We start from the raw sequence: 17989 nt of genomic DNA, 5'->3' as shown, positions 1-17989 counted from the left end.
ATTGAACTAATTATGTGACTTCTGAAGGTAATTGGTTGCACCAGATCTTATTTAGGGGCTTCATAGCAAAGGGAGTGAATACATATGCACACACCACTTTTTTTGTCTTAAAAAAATAATATTGAAACAAGGAATTCTTTTAATTTCACTTCAACAATTTGGACAATTTTGTGTATGTCCGTTACATGAAATCCAAATACAAAATATATTTAAAAGACAGGTTGTAATGCCACAAAATAGAAAAACGCCAAAGGGGATGAATACTTTTGCAAAGCACTGTATGTCCACAACATGCTCTGTAGTATTTTCCGATAGAACAAACCACTATATCCAGTGTCTCAAGTGTGAATGGATGGTAGATCACTGTTCAGAGGGAGCGAGAGAGAAAGAAAGGGAGAGATGTGCTTCCAATTCAATCAGTTGTGTGTTTTCCACTGCTGTGCACATCTCTGTTGGCATCTGAGCTTGAAGGGCATCTGACATATAACGCTGAGCAGAGCTTAAAGAGTGACAAGTGCGAAGATCAACCTTGATTGGAACACTTCCTTTCGGTAAACATCGAACATCAGGATGTGAGCCTATCAGGGCAGACTGAAGATCATTCCTCCAGGTTTACGGGTAGTGTTTCACTAGGAATCTCAATACTGCTAGAGATGGAGTTGTGTATGGAGGCTTTTTCTGCTCAGTGTATTGAGAGCTTTGTTGAGTAGACAAAGATCAAAAAACATGATTTCACCTGGTCGTGGGGCCGACTGTCACTCTCTGACCATAGAGAGCCCTTGGGGTTCTCTATGGTGCAATCGGTCAGAGTGTGACTAGGGGGTGTTCTAGTCTTGAATTTCTATGTTGCTGTGAGTATGGTTCCCAATTGGAGGCAGCTGATGATCGTTGCCTCTAATTGGGGATCATACTTAGTGTGATCCTTTTCCCACCTGCGATTGTGGGATATTGTTTAGTTTTAGTGCTATGTGTGCCACGAACTGCACGTTTGTTTATTCTGTTTTGTTTTTTGAAGGTTATGTGGAACTCTACTCATGCTGCGCCTTGGTCCGCTCATTATGTATACGACGAACGTGACACAGACATTGTTTTGAATAGGAAGGTTCATGTTGGCTCGAGTTTGTGGTACAGTACCTACAGTACAGAGCCCATCATTGTTATCCTTGAATTATATCCACTTTGAAAACACATTGACTTCAGAGTTGCTATCTCCCTATCTTCCCAGATGTATTTCAACCCTACAACTTTGAGGACATTAATCTCATGGAACCGCTTAGAGAACGTTTCAGCACCTACACTTCCATGATGCTCACACAGTTGTTTCGGGCACTTCCCCGTCGCTAATGACATCTGACAGGTCCCCCTTAAGAAACTTTTTTCTGAAGGTTAATCATCCCATTTCCCACCTGTGGTCCTCTTTGGATCAGACGCTCGCTATCCGTTTCCTAGCAGCCGAGCCGCTGACACTTTGAATTCGGAACGCGCCCTTCAGCCACACACTTCTCCACGGTAATTAGGATCGGAGAGAGCAGGAGTGTCAATGGAAAAGTTTAAAGTGAAGACGGCGGGTTTGACTGATGCTTCTGATGCCCTTCGGTCACCAAGGCCGTGTTCTTACAATGGCGTTTGAGGGGGGAATGATGAGGGCTGGTTGAAGGGGAGGATGGAGGGGGGTATCATTCATCGACAGGTGACGCCACACAATCTGACACAACGTCGTTCTTTTTCCATCAACATGAAGTCATAACTCATCTATACCAGAGCCGTCCATGACTTTTGGTGGTTCATCTTTGACGGACAAGGATATATAAAGTCGTTAATCGCTGTCACAACTATCTCGCTGTTACCATAGTCATTAAGATAGATGTGATTGGCAGTACTTGATTTGATATGGTTCATAATAATGCAGTAAGATTGATGTGTGGATTGAACCTAATGTTTTGTTCACATAATAGGCTACGATTGATGTAATGTGCAATGACAACGGAAGAAGATGGTTACACCGCGGATGCTTTAACAGTATTTAAAGGAATTGATTGATTCAGGAATGGTAACTTTATTTTGTTAAGTGGAAAAGCGGGAAGCATATTTCAGCTAATTAACACCGGAATGTCTAATTGATCCATGATCTGCCCTGTATGCTCTCAGGTCTTACACAGATAGTCAGGTCTTTTAGATATTTGTAATAACCATAGCTGCTGTTGGAAAAGTGCTGATATATTTTACAGTGATTTTACATTGTCAAAAGTATAATGTTCTCTGGTAGCTAAGATGTTGTTACAGAGGTGGAACAACAGGTCCCAGTGGGGCATTTTTCTTTCAGACTCGATAGCTATGACAGTGATTAAATCAGTTGTGGGGTATAATGGGACAACAAAAAAATTGTCATCAGGTCAAAAAAAGAATCCTGGAAAAACATCCTTGTCTTGACAAACGTCTTGTCAAACTGCAGCAACTTTGTACTTGTTCATAAGAATTATATTAGTCTAAAACGAGTCTAAAAGGGGCTTCCTCTACATACACAGAGACAACAACTGTGATTGGACAATAGAACTCAATAGTGTAGGCCTATGCAACCATGCAGGGCTTTGCACCTATGCAGGGCTCCTGAGTGGTGCAGCGGTCTAAGGCACTGCATCTCAGTGCACGAGGAGTCAATACAGTGCCTTGTTCGATTCCAGGCTGTATCACATCCGGCTATGATTGGGAGTCCCTTACGGCAGCGCACAATTGGCCCAGTGTTGTCCGGGTTTGACCGGGGTAAGCCATCATTGTAAATAAGAATTTGTTCTTAACTGACTTGCCTAGTTAAATAAAGTTTCAATTTAAACAATAAAAATACATTTAAAAACTGTATGTCTAATAAAAAAAATGACTAACATTCTACAGAATGTCACCACCAAGTTTGAATATAAACCACATTTGATCACATACTGTACATATTTTCTCCTAACACAAATAAATGGATTATATATACATAACCTGACCACTTTATTTAACCTGGCCAGATGGACAGGGTGCATAGGCTGTATGCAGCTTCTGTTATTAGTAGCCCAGTCATGTAACATTTATGGAAAGAGTTTTTTGCATGTGTCTGTCAGGGCGATGTGTTATCATGGTGGCTAAATAAATACCGGAGTAAAGTGGAAAGCGCACTTGAGTGTGCGTTGTGCCCGGCCCACGCGGCCCTTGATTTCCGTGAATATGATTGGTCAAGCACGCACCGAACCTGCAGCACTCGGATGTGAAGGATAGATAAATTGCGAGTTGACAAATCATGAAGCAAATCAGTCAAAAAAAAACAGCACTTTGTCCCTCTTTTAATGCCTTTGTTTCAATATTTTGTACTAAACTAAATAAGAAGTGGTACTCCACCTGATTGAAAAGGGAAAATGTTTGCTCACCACACGTTTTTTTCGACGGCTCTGTGTTGTTGGTAGCTGTTTAGAGGATTATCAAAGCTCAGTGCGCCTTTAATGTAATGGCAACGCTCAACATCTTGCCACATAATAATGAACTTAACAGTCAAAAGAGTCTGGCATCACAACTTATTTTACAACTGATCACAAGTAAGGGTTACACTGTTAGTGCTGTCTTATTTTCCTGAAGGAGAAATCCAGTAAGGGTTATACTGTTAGTGCTGTCTTATTTTCCCGAAGGAGAGAGATACAGTAAGGGTTATACTGTTAGTGCTGTCTTATTTTCCTGAAGGAGAGAGATCCAGTAAGAGTTATACTGTTAGTGCTGTCTTATTTTCCTGAAGGAGAGATCCAGTAAGGGTTATAATGTTAGTGCTGTCTTATTTTCCTGAAGGAGAGATCCAGTAAGGGTTATACTGTTAGTGCTGTCTTATTTTCCTGAAGGAGAAATCCAGTAAGGGTTATACTGTTAGTGCTGTCTTATTTTCCTGAAGGACTGATCCAGTAAGGGAGAGTGCTGTCTTATCCAGTAAGAGTTATACTGTTAGTGCTGTCTTATTTTCCAGTAAGGGTTATACTGTTAGTGCTGTCTTATTTTCCTGAAGGAGAGAGATCCAGTAAGGGTTATAATGTTAGTGCTGTCTTATTTTCCTGAAGGAGCGAGAATCCAGTAAGAGTTATACTGTTAGTGCTGTCTTATTTTCCTGAAGGAGAGAGATCCAGTAAGGGTTATACTGTTAGTGCTGTCTTATTTTCCTGAAGGAGAGAGATCCAGTAAGGGTTATAATGTTAGTGCTGTCTTATTTTAAGGGTTATAATGTTAGTGCTGTCTTATTTTCCTGAAGGAGAGAGATCCAGTGTTATACTGTTAGTGCTGTCTTATTTTCCTGAAGGAGAGATCCAGTAAGAGTTATACTGTTAGTGCTGTCTTATTTTCCCTGTTAGTGCTGTCTTATTTTCCTGTTATACTGTTAGTGCTGGAAGGAGAGAGATCCAGTAAGGGTTATAATGTTAGTGCTGTCTTATTTTCCCTGAAGTAAGGGTTATACTGTTAGTGTTGTCTTATTTTCCTGAAGGAGAGAGATCCAGTAAGGGTTATAATGTTAGTGCTGTCTTATTTTCCTGACTTTTAGTGATGAACTTGAGTGAGACCCAAAATCAGTAAGGAATGTTATACTGTTAGTGCTGTCTTATTTTCCTAGCAGGAAAGGAGAAATAGAGACCTAATCCAGTAAGAGTGTTATAGAGGAGATGTTAGTGCTGTCTTATTTTCCTGAACGGAGGAGAGATCCAGCACGTAAGGGTTATACTGTACTTAGTGCTGTCTTATTTTCCTGAAGGAGGGAGAGATCAGGAGACACCGGGTAAGAAGTTATACTGTTAGTGCTGTCTTATTTTCTGAGTGGAAGGAGAGGATCCAGTAAGGGTTATACTGTTAGTGCTGTCTTATTTTCCTGAAGGAGAGAAATCCAGTAAGGGTTATACTGTTAGTGCTGTCTTATTTTCCTGAAGGTAAACGTCGCCCACCAGGGCTAGCGGATGGCGAGCTGGGATTACCAACATCATGGTTCGTTCTATGCGATGAGAGAAAAACGCGCAAGGATGGACCTTTTCGTCAGAAGCGAGCGCTGAAAGAAGCCCCTCCACAGTAAGGGTTATACTGTTAGTGCTGTCTTATTTTCCTGAAGGAGAGAATCCAGTAAGGGTTATACTGTTAGTGCTGTCTTATTTTCCTGAAGGAGAGATCCAGTAAGCCTCTCAATTCCCCAGTTATACTGTTAGTCAGAAGAACTGAAGAGACGAGATGTCTTATTTTGAGCCCCTGAAGGAGAGAAAAACAGACGAGCCAGTAAGGGTTTTATACTCAAGGTTTATGGTGCTGTCTTATTTTCCTGAAGGAGAGCAGATCATCAGTAAGGGTTATACTGTTAGTGCTGTCTTATTTTCCTGAAGGAGCACGTCTTAACAGAAGTAAGTTGCCATCCTACGGTGAAACGACGGTAGTAGCGAAGCCCAGAAAGCGGCTCTTACTTAGGAACGGGCCAATTGACAGCCTGGACCTTAGCGGGATCCATCTTAATGCCCTCAGCGGAAATAACGGAACCGAGAAAAGGGACAGAGGTGGCATGAAAAGTGCACTTCTCAGCCTTCACATAAAGACAGTTCTCCAAAAGGCGCTATACTGCTGAACATGAATCGAGAGAGACGGTGCTGTCTTATTTTCCTGAAGCCTGAAAGACAGCTGGATAACGAGGCCGAAAGGAAGAACCCGGTATTCAGTGTAAGGTGTTACGCCGTCTTACTGTGATGCGCACGAGATGGTGCGTTACGAAGGTCTTATTTTCCTGAAGCGGGATTCTTAACTGTTAGTCATTCAGCCCTCGATAATCCACGTGGGCGCAGGGACCCGTCCTTCTTCTGGTTATACTGACAAATAATTAGTGCTGTCTTAGTTTTCCTGACCGGTGTGGAGGAGAAAGTCCAGTAAGGGTTATAGGCTCCTCCTGTTAGACATTGCTGTCTTATTTTCCTGAAGAGAGGGAGATCCAGTAAGGGTTATACTGTTAGTGCTGTCTTATTTTGGAGAATAATCCGTTATGGATCGATTCCCCTGACATAGGGAAGACAGGGCCCTGGAAGCCTCCTGTCAAAAACAACGGTCAAAAACCATTGTATCCTCCTTAAACGAAGGGAGAAATCCAGTAAGGGTTATACTGTTAGTGCTGTCTTATTTTCCTGAAGGACAGTGAGGTTAAAGATCCAGTAAGGGTTATACATGTTAGTGCTGTCTTATCAAGGCACTTTCCTGAAGGAGGCCTGAGAGTTGCGCTCACCAGAGCCCTCCTCTTACTGATGAGCTCTGGCTTTTACTGGACATGAGGTGACAAAATTATACTGTTCCCTCTCCTTAGTGCTGTCTTATTTTCCTGAAGGAGAGAGATCCAGAAGATCAAAAGAGTTATACTGTTAGTGCTGTCTTATTTTCCTGAAGGAGAGATGACATAGGGAAGACAGGGCCCTGGTCGCCAAAAACAGAACGGTCAAAAACCCGTATCATCTCCTCCTTAAAGTCCTGATACTGGTTAATACACTAGCCCTCGCCTCCCAGACTGTCTTATTTTCCTGAGTGTTGGGCTGGAGAGAGAACACCACATCACACTGAGTGAGGAATGAGCGGCACTCAGTGGGCTCCCCAGAGTAACACGGCGGGTTGTTGATCCTGGGCTCCGGAGACTCGGAAACCCTGGAAGTGGGCGGTGGATCGAGGTAGTGAACCTGTCTGTATTTTCGGCATGTTGAGCAGCAGACAATTCCTCCTCGTGTCTGCCTAGCATCGCTCCCTGGATCTCGGCGGAGTGAAAAGGGTCCGGGCCGCTGGGTATATTCTTCTGTTTGAAGTGCGGTTTTGTTCTTTAATCTTATTTTCCGTTAGTATAGTGAGGTTGCACCTGCCAGGCAGACTCCGACAGGACAGGACAGTAACGACAGCTTGCTTTATACTGTTAGTGCTGTCTTATTTTCCTGAAGAATGAAGGAGAGAGATGAAGAGAAAGGACAGGAACAGACATAACAAGACATGACAGTTAGTGCTGTCTTATTTTCCTGAAGGAGTTATAAATCCAGTAAGGGTTATACTGTTAGTGCTGTCTTATTTTTGAAGGGAGAGATCCTGTTATACTGTTAGTGCTGTCTTATTTTCCGGAAGGAGAGATCCAGTAAGGGTTATAATGTTAGTGCTGTCTTATTTTCCTGAAGGAGAGATCCAGTAAGGGTTATACTGTTAGTGCTGTCTTATTTTCCTGAAGGAGAGAGATCCAGTAAGGAGAGATTATATACTGTTAGTGCTGTCTTATTTTCCTGAAGGAGAGAGATCCAGTAAGGGTTATACTGTTAGTGCTGTCTTATTTTCCTGAAGGAGAGAGATCCAGTAAGGGTTATACTGTTAGTGCTGTCTTATTTTCCTGAAGGAGCGAGAATCCAGTAAGAGTTATACTGTTAGTGCTGTCTTATTTTCCTGAAGGAGAGAGATCCAGTAAGAGTTATACTGTTAGTGCTGTCTTATTTTCCTGAAGGAGAGAGATCCAGTAAGGGTTATACTGTTAGTGCTGTCTTATTTTCCTGAAGGAGAGAGATCCAGTAAGGGTTATACTGTTAGTGCTGTCTTATTTTCCTGAAGGAGAAATCCAGTAAGGGTTATACTGTTAGTGCTGTCTTATTTTCCTGAAGGAGAGAGATCCAGTAAGGGTTATACTGTTAGTGCTGTCTTATTTTCCTGAAGAGTTATAATGTTAGTGCTGTCTTATTTTCCAGATAAGGGTTATAATGTTAGTGCTGTCTTATTTTCCTGAAGGGAGAGATCAGTAAGAGTTATACTGTTAGTGCTGTCTTATTTTCCGGAAGGAGAGATCCAGTAAGGATTAGTGCTGTTATAATGTTAGTGCTGTCTTATTTTCCTGAAGGAGAGATCCAGTAAGGATTATAATGTTAGTGCTGTCTTATTTTCCGGAAGGAGAGATCCAGTAAGGGTTATAATGTTAGTGCTGTCTTATTTTCCTGAAGGAGAGAGATCCAGTAAGAGTTATACTGTTAGTGCTGTCTTATTTTCCTGAAGGAGAGATCCAGTAAGGGTTATACTGTTAGTGCTGTCTTATTTTCCTGAGAGAGATCCAGTAAAGTTAAGAGTCTTATTTTCCTAGAGTGCTGTCTTAGTGAAGGAGAGAGATCCAATAAGAGTTATACTGTTAGTGCTGTCTTATTTTCCTGAAGGAGAGATCCAATAAGAGTTATACTGTTAGTGCTGTCTTATTTTCCTGAATGAGAGAAATCTAGAAAGTGACTAATCTTTTTGTCAGCTAAAATAAAAGTGCCATAATTTACCTTCATTCTTTCATTTGGTGAATAATTAAGCGATACTGTGTTTCTGCTTTGCCCTTCGTAATGATGGCAATAATTAATGTTATGCTGATGAGCCCACAGAAAAGTTGCATAATGCATTTCAAATGGCGAAATGATTACAGATTCAGATGAATGGAGTGAACTATGAACAACGGTATGTTTTCTAACTGCGATAAATGCATTCGAGTAAATGTGAGAAAGACCTCACCTAATGTGGAATCACCCACAGAATCCAGACTAAATTGCCTGTGCCTGGTGGATGGGATGTGAAATAGATTTCAAACAGTTTAATTTATCACTATGATAAAGGGTTTTTCATAAAGTGGTGAAAGATCATCGGCAGGCCACCTGTTTAAGGAGTTCCTGTTTGTGTGCATGTATGTGTGTGTGTGTGTGCTTATTACATTTACATTACATTTAAGTCATTTAGCAGACGCTCTTATGTATGTTTGCGGTAACATGCGTCTTTGTGCATGCTTGTGTCCCTCTTACAGTGAGTCAGCCCTGTGGATTTCTGTATTGTGTGTACTCTGACTGTAATGGCCCCTGGGTGACAGGCATGGGTGTATAAGTCATAATCAGCTGTGATTCTCAGGGGTCAGAGCCTGAGGTGACAGTGCACATGCTGGGGTTGAGACAGACAGACTCCCTCCTGCCAGTGAAGAGAGGAGTTCCTCTCTATTACCCAGAATGCATTGTTGTCTGCCAGTTGTCAGTCAGGGTTGGTGACAGGGCTGCAGTAAGTTGGGGAAACTGTCTCTCTCTCCTTGTCTGTCTGTCTGTCTCTCTTTATTCAATCTCTCCCCCCCTCTCTCACTCACTCCCTCTCTCTCTCCCTTTCTATTTTTAATTGTCTCTATTCTTTACTTACCTATTCAGTATGGTTCTATGATTGACAGAGGCTGACATGTAGATGGCAGGTTCTTGGCTTGCACTTGAAATGGCTTCAGCTTGGAAGTGGTTCAGAATGGATTACAAGACATGTTGTGGAAAAACAACATTTATTTTTTATGTTTCCAGAACCCCTATGTGCACTTTGGATTCTAAAATTACTGTACTCTCAATTACTTTCCAATTTAGACACCCTACACAGGGTTTTAACCTTTATGAGCAAAATAGTCTAGCAGTAATTGCAGTAACTTTTCTCTGCTTTTATATATAGGTTGATCTGAAAACCTTTATCAAACTATTGTGTGCACATCCAGATGCTGTCATACAGGCAAGTGTTTGATTCCATTTACTCACTGTTTTTTTCCTCATTTAAAAAAAGGAATCCAGTGCATTATGCTAATCAAATAATTAGACTATTCTATGGTTCTTTAAATACATTCATCTTCCTTCAATTTAATATCATTCACAACAGAAATGAGAACATGGTGGTAATATATGTTTTTTAGTCTGTCATTTTGCATCAGCACTGTCAGCCATAGCAACACATTCATCAACAGAGAAAGGGGAAACTCAATTTGATATGGGAGAATTTCATTTGACCTTTTATGCAGTAAGTGGGTCTGAATGAGAACTGCTCGTACATCAATAGATTCTCAACCTTCCAGAAGTGTTTATGGTTAGTACAGCAACAGTTCTGCAGAATACTGATCAGATGTTGGCTCTCTGCTTCTACCACATCAACATGAATTTGGCTTGAATTGTATGCAGTTTGGATGAATGAGGCCACATCTGTTCTTTCTTTGGCCACCTTGTTCATTGTTATGATTGCACAATGGAGGTAGAAAGGCTGTTCACAATATCAGGTTTTACTTGTAAAAAAAAAGCTTTTTAATTTACTTCTGTTATCTTCCAGGAGTTGCTGAATCGACTCTCTACTTCAGTTTGGTCCACAATTCATACACCTTGCTTGGCAAGGTAGCGGCTGTGATCCCTTACCTTTGCACAGTATCACTGTAGTCGTAAAATATAAATACTATTGTTATAATAGATCAGGCAACGTGCAACTTCGGAGTGCATTTATTCTGCGGAGTATAAAAATCTCACATCTTCCCTGTGTTTCTTTCACTCTCTGTCCTATGACTCGTTATACTCTCTCTCTCTCTCATTCTCTCTCTCTTATTATAACAACTCCCTTTCTTTCTCCTCCTTTCTTATCACCACTCACCTTGCTGTCTTGTCTTCTGTTTGCAGAGATGGAGTGAAGAGGAAAGAGCCTAATGTTAAGGGCAGGAGCCAGCAGTGTGAGGTAAGGAATGACTCAGTGTTTTCTATTATCAAATCCTTTCTGCTGGTTTGGCCCCTTTGTCTCTCTGTCTAATCACATCATTCATAACTGATATAAAGAACCATCATTGTATTTGACTCCCTATGCTGCCTGTACTGTACTAAAACATCTCAGTATTTGGCAGCATACAGTATAATATTGCAACAGAAGCCACCAGAATATATATGAAAACACACAGTACAGCACTGTTATCAATCTACCTGTAATAACCTAGCTGGCTACCACCTTGACTGTTACAATGTTTCAAGGCTGTTTTTCAATCTACCTGTAGCAGCCTAGCTACTGTAGCTAATACCATGTCAATCAAACTGTAGCAGCCTAGCCAGCTAACACCTTGTCAATCTAATTGTAGCAGTTTAGCTAGCTAACACCTTGTCAATCTACCTGTAGCAGTCTAGCTAGCTAACACCTTGTCAATCTACCTGTAGCAGTCTAGCTAGCTAACACCTTGTCAATCTACCTGTAGCAGCCTACAGTAGCTAGCTGACACCTTGCCAATCTACCTGTAGAAGCTTAGCTAGCTAACACCTTGTCAATCTACCTGTAGCAGCCTACAGTAGCTAGCTAACACCTTGCCAATCTACCTGTAGCAGCCTAGCTAGCTAACACATTGCCCTATAGTGTTACAGTATGGTTGATGTGTAATGTGATTGGGAGGAAAAGCTCTATATAATCCTATGCTAAGCTACGAGACCTTCAGCTTTTGTTTTAGTGAATCAGTGCTTGTATCCCAAATGGCACCCTATTCCCTATATAGTGCACTACATTTGACGAGGCTCCATGGGGCTGTGGTCAAAAGTAGTGCACTATATAGGAAATAGGGTGCCAGTTGGAACAAAGATAGTGTGTTGCAGGTAGAAAGGTCATCCATGTTCCATGCTGTAGAGTAAAGCTGAGAGGTATGTTGCAGGCTCCATCATTAACCCTGGCTAACAACAGGGCAAGAGGCGCCTGCCTACCTACCTACTGCTCCAGGCCACCCACATAATTACAGCTGAACACCTTGGCGATACAGGGAGTGAATAATTCTGTCAATCTGCATACGATTGACATTTCTACCTCGAAGTAGACTATTGTATGTCAATGAGGTCAGGGATAATTCCACCACCTCCACTGCTACCACTGCTACACGCTACTGCTGTACAGCAAACTGCTATACTACTTCAGCACTAATATGACTAACACTACTTATTATGATAATAATATGGGTAGAAATGATCAGAATTAGTGGTAGTCATTCTACTTACACTGAACTATAGTGTTTTATTGAGACACCGAGTAAATCAGAAATATACACAGTTTCAGCAATCGTTACTAGAGATCAATTTCTAATAGAGGAAGATGTATAAAGGCCTACGTCTTTTTGTGAGACTGTGTTCAACTCGTCGCTTCATCCTGTGTTCTGTGATAAGTGGGAGGCTGGGTTAGTCAAACCTGTCTCTGCTTTCGTAGATTCCCATGTTGTCTTAGCACAGTCTCCCTCACTAGCTTTAAGCACCTGCTGTCAGAGCAGCTCACAGATTACTGCACCTGTACATAGCCCATCTATAATTTAGCCCAAACAACTACCTCTTCCCCTACTGTATTTATTTATTTAGCTCCTTTCCACCCCATTATTTTTATTTCTACTTTGCACATTCATTCACTGCAAATCTACCATTCCAGTGTTTTACTTGCTATATTGTATTTACTTCGCCACCATGGCCTTTTTTGGCCTTTACCTCCCTTATCTCACCTCACCTTATTTTTCTACTGTATTATTGACTGTATGTATGTTTTACTCCATGTGAAACTCTGTGTTGTTGTATGTGTCGAATTGCTTTGCTTTATCTTGGCCAGTTCAATTGTAAATTAGAACTTGTTCTCAACTTGCCTACCTGGTTAAATAAAGGTGAAATAAAAAAATAAAAATAATAATTACCAAAGGCAAACAGCACAGAGAACTTTCAAGAGCTGCCTGCTGCGTTACGTGAATGCAGATATGATTGTGAAGCAACAGCAGAAGAGTTCCTAGATACAGTGTGGTGAAGGCCGGTCATGAGTGACAGCCAGGAGGGCAGTGATCCCAGAATGGGACATAAAAAGGTCTGTAATCCAGTCAGTGAGGCATAGCCTACGTCTGGGAGAGAGAAGCCACCACGGCTAGTCCTAGCGGAAGTCATATCGAGTTCAACATGAAGATGTTAGACATTTCAAATAAGTCCATTTGACTCAATGTATCCAAGGCTTTTATTTATGATGTCGCTTAGAGCAAGACCCTTGTAAATATTCACACCCCTGTGCTAGGCTAATTGTCTGAAAACCCAGAGGATCGGTGCGGGTTTTTCCGCGAGGAAGGGAAACTGTACAAAGACAGTGTTAGGCTACCTTTGAATAATGCACACATCATTAGAGCAGGTTTTAGTAAAGTATCTGGTCTGACACAGATTCTAACACAGTCTATATTGTGAATAATGGGTGTGTGCGAGCTAAGAAAATGTGCCAGATAAACCCAATCTGTTATGATTTGTTTGTGCGGTATAAATTAGATTCTCATTGGGTAGAACTAGAATGCAAAAACAAGCATTTCACTAATCTAGTCAGTGCCTTGAAGTTGCAGATTTTTCGTTGACTTGCAACCTGACTAGAGTCTGATGATAACATCACAGAACAGTGTGCTTCAGGACTCAGAGTGTAGCAATGCACTTAGCATAATTAAATCAAACATAAACTAATATTGACGTAAGCGTCCTCTGAAATATCCAAATAGGATATTTCCTTGTCATTTTCCATGCATCCAAATCATCCCAAATATGTTGAGTTTACACTACTGTATATATCTCAATTCAACTGAAGCAGTAAAGCACAGTATAGTGCTCTGCTAATTGAATGGTCTGTGGTGGGGACCTGACTCAATTCCTATAGATTCCATAATAATTTATCAATGACACCTCAGCAGGTGCTTCATCATGTCTCCAGACCAATTTTTCCATCGTCCTCCCTATGAATACAGTATGCTTCCAGCCCATACATCTTCCTGGCCCGTCCTTGTGCGTGAACTGACTAGAGTAGAGTATTACTTTATTAATCGCAACTTGGGAAATTGTTTTATCACAGCATTCATCATCCATAACATATAAGGACAGGACACAATGACAGATACACAACCAAACAGAAAACATATCAAGACTCATGAAGGCACCTGCACTTTAGCATCCGCAGAAGAGCAGTTGGATTCAAGTGCTGTTTTCCATCTGGAGGAAAAACCTGCAAGAATGCTGTTCACAATCAGCTCGTTAAAAAGCCTCATGTCTTTGGGTAAAAATGACCGTCTTGACCTCTCTGTGGAGCTTCTGGACAGGATGAACCTGCTACTGAAGCTGCTGCTGTGTTGCATGATCCATGATCGTGTGTGTTTTTGCTTGCAGCTTTTTTATGAACATGTCCTGCATTGATTCCAGGCTGCAGCCAATTGTAGCACTGGATTTCCTGATTATTTTGTCAAACTTGTTTATGTCCTCCTTGGATAAATGATCTTTCCAGCACACAATGGCATAGCTTACTACATTCACCACGACACTGCTGTGGAACATACAAAGCATTTTGTCACGGACATTAAGAGATCTAAGCTTCCTTTAAAAGTACAGTCTGGATTGGGCATTTTTATAGATGCTGTGGAAGTTCTCCTTCCATTTCAGTTTGTTGTCCACTATTACACCCAGGTGCTTGTAAAAGTCAACAATACCAATCTCTTCACCATTAATAAAAATAGGATTAAAAACATACATTTATTTTTCCTAAAATCTACTACTAGCTCCTTCGCCTTCAGTACATTCATTGGCTTCACACCATTTCACAAAGGACATAGTTGTATCCATGTGATGAGCATCGGGGTGTGTCCAAAATGGAGCCCTTTTCTTTATATGGTGCACTAATTTTAACATAGTCAAAGGTAGTGCACTAAATAGGGAATATAGTGCCATTTTAGATGCACACCATGCTACTCCACAAGGTGCATTATATCTGGAATAGTTTTGGCAATCACTGTTTCCGATTGTATTTTTGTTAAATTATTATCATTTTTTCCTTAATTTAAGCAAGGAGTAACCATTGAGACCAGGGTCTCTTTCACAAGGGAGCCCTGCATATACACTATATATACAAAAGTACGTGGACACCCCTTCAAATTAGTGGATTCGACTATTTCAGCCACACCCGTTGCTGACAGGTGTATTAAATTGATTACACCACCATGCAATCTCCATAGACAAACATTTGCATTAGAATGGCCTTACTGAAGAGCTCCGTGACTTTCAATGTGGCACAGTCATAGGACGCCACCTTTCCAACAAGTCAGTTCATCAAATGTTGTGCCCTGCTAGAGCTGCCCTTGTCAAATGTAAGTGCTGTTATTGTGAAGTGGAAACGTCTAAAAGCAACAACGGCTCAGCCGCCAAGTGGTAGAGGCCACACAAGCTCACAGAACAGGTCCTCGTTTGCAACCCTCACTGCCAAGTTCCAGAGGCAGCTCAAGAAAACTTTGTTGGGAGCTTCATCAAATGGGTTCCAATGGCCGAGCAGCCGCGCACACAAGCCTAAGATCACCACTCCAGGTGTCGGCTGCAGTGGTGTAAATCTCTCCGCCATTGGACTCTGGAGCAGTGGAAGCGTGTTCTCTGGAGTGATGAATCACGCTTCACCATCTAGCAGTCCGACAGACAAATCTGGGTTATGGCGGATGCCAGGAGAACACTACCTGCCCCAATGTAGAGTGCCAAGTGTTTAGTGGAGGAGGAATAATGGTCTGGGGCTGTTTTTCATGGTTCGGGTTAGGCCCCTTAGTTCCGGTGAAGGGAAATCTTAACGCTACAGCATACAATGACATTCTGAACAATTCTGTGCTTCCAACTTTGTGGTAACAGTTTGAGGAAGGCCCTTTCCTGTTTCAGCATGACAATATCCCCATGCACAAAACAAGCTCCATACAGAAACAACAGCACATCTAATTGTAATGTTTTGTGTAGTTGGTTCCAGCAATGAGGTGCTTTGAAGCTAAAAGCAGACTTATCAAGTTTGCTCGACACCCGAGTAACCTCAAGAGTTAAGCAACCTTGTGAATGGGTTTGGTTTCTCATGTTGTTATATTTTAACAGTGAAGTTAGGTAAGTTGGAAGCTAGTGTAGTAGCTTCCTGGGTGGTAAAGTAGCCAACTGCAGCCAATCTCCTGTGATTATTGGTGAGTGGATGCTGAGCTAATGGAGTTGTTGGACCCTACTCTGAAATGAACAGCCACTCTCCCACAGGGACCTATGCGTTTTTTAATTAATTAGTCGATAGTCTCTAATCAATCAGACCTGAATTACAGAGGGAAATTAGAAGGATACACCCTGAATGCCAACCTCATTCTGGCGTGTATAGGGGTGTGGGGGAGGGAGGGAAAGGGATGCTGTTTCACCTACAGATGTATAGGAAAGCTGTTTCCCTAACATGTTAAGGATGCATCAGAGGAATGGCATTGAGAGTCAATAGGAAATGCTAAAATGACCGAAGCAAGTCTGACTCAACATATAGTGTTTGTATGTGACAATAAACATACTTTTATGTTTTTCTTCTCTGTCAAATTAAGTCATGGAATGATCTTAGTAAGAGGTGTCGTGAGGAAAGTGGGTGATGCCATCCACCCATTTCTTGGATGGAAAAGTGCCACTGAGTGGATTTCTCTAGTATCACATTCCTGGTAAAGGTGCCCTTATAGTAGTGTCAGCACACAAGCAACCATCTGCAGCCTGCCACTCTATTGAAGTGCCAAAATGAACACACACACACACCAACTAAAATGACCAGTAAAACTATTGAGTGGTACTGGGTGACATGATTCTATTTTCCAGTCTATTTGTAGTTACTGTGGAGAGTACCAACAGCTAAGGACACTTTTAATCTCCTCAGATCAATGGAGCATGGCTGTAATTGGGATAACATAACATACCAGGGTGGGAAACAGGCATTTGAGAAGATTACGCTGGTGTCAGATTAAATGACACAGTGCACAGGTTTCATTAGCCGTGCATCAAGCTCCTCTCTTCAGTTCCAGGGGGTATTAACACACAAACCCACTGCTCCTGAGATAGAGGGGCAGGAATGTGGGGATGTGATATTCAGTCAAATCCGTTCTCGGGGTTATAGTGGAAACAAAGCAAAAAACAAATGATAATTGATTTGATATTGGATTAGATTCCTATAACCCTGTTGAAGGGGACTCAAAGTGCTGTGTACTGTAGATTACGCAATGGGAGAAATTCCAACTACTACTTAAGATGTGAAGGCTAGATTATGGAATCATAGCTCATAGGGTTAAAAACCTGTCTCCGCTGTAGCTTCAACCCTTAAGTGATTTTAAAGTTGAGTTGAGCTTCAGAGCCCTAAGGTCTAAAACTAGGGTCAGCCGTAAAGAAAGGCATGAAATCTTCAGCCTCGTCTAATTACACAGATCGAGGAAAATACACGTTTTTAGACACATAATAACATTTGACAAAAAACAGTGTAGCATTAAAAAAACAGTATAAATGATCTTCACCAGGCTTCGCTAAGCTGAGAACATTGTGTGGAGATTGTTTTGTAGTGTAAAGTGCCTGTACTTGATAGTTCAAGCACATCCATCGGGTCGCTTCATACTGTATTGCCAAAGTGCTGCATCTTTGGCAATACGGTATGCTGGACCTATTAAAGGGAACTCAATAAGCAAATAAAAACAGGATCATTTTAAGATCCCCATTTATAGGTTAACTTTGGTCCATGCTTATTATTATTTAGTTTTTTTCTTCTTTTCACTTTTCTGTCCACTTCCCTGTTTTATGTTCACATAGTCATTATAATCACAAACTCCTAGTATCCTTTGCATACTAAACAAGTGAGCACCCATTTCACTAGACCGACCTTTGGTGAGGTGAACTTCAGTAGATGAACAGACAAACGCTGCCTCAGTTATAGTACAGCACATAAAATACTATTCTGTAGTTCAATACATTTGTTTCAAGTCCAGGTCAGGAGCAAGAACACAATAGACCATTATTGTGATGCCCAGTGAAATGAACACAGGTTTCAAGATGGATTTTCGAAACCTCATTTATCATGTCCTTCCTTCCTGTTTGTTTGGTCCTCCCTATATGAGAGGGCAAACGTGGGCTATACCTCTATTCCCGACTTCCACTCCGAACCAATTTTTGTCTGTATATCAAGAACTGCTGCTTTGTCTCGGGACAAAGACGACATTCATTTTATAATTAGATTTTTTTACTTGACAGTATTACGCCCAGTAATCAGAGAATAGTATATATTCTTAACAGTTTGACCAGTGGGAGTCTGCTGTTTAGAGTGCTTTTCAATGGTCTTCAAGAGTTGGTATGATCCGCAGTTAGTTTTATCAGCACAGATTTTGAGTGGGAGTATAGTTGGGGTGCTG

General features: G+C 41.4%; 1 protein-coding gene across 1 annotated transcript in view; it reads left to right on the top strand.

Annotated features, from left to right (window-relative positions):
• The window catches only part of LOC135543466 (beta-1,3-galactosyltransferase 1-like), a 130955-nt gene that overhangs the window by 61978 nt on the left and 50988 nt on the right, over positions 1-17989 (top strand). Inside the window, exon 2 of the mRNA XM_064970750.1 lies at positions 10458-10512. The gene's annotated coding sequence lies outside the window, so the exon portion shown is untranslated. The remainder of the gene's footprint in view (positions 1-10457; positions 10513-17989) is intronic.

The sequence above is a fragment of the Oncorhynchus masou genome, chromosome 7 (assembly GCF_036934945.1).
Source record: "Oncorhynchus masou masou isolate Uvic2021 chromosome 7, UVic_Omas_1.1, whole genome shotgun sequence".
Lineage (NCBI taxonomy): Eukaryota > Metazoa > Chordata > Actinopteri > Salmoniformes > Salmonidae > Oncorhynchus > Oncorhynchus masou.
Note: the sequence above shows the minus strand (reverse complement) of the source record. Positions and strands in the feature narration are given on the sequence as shown.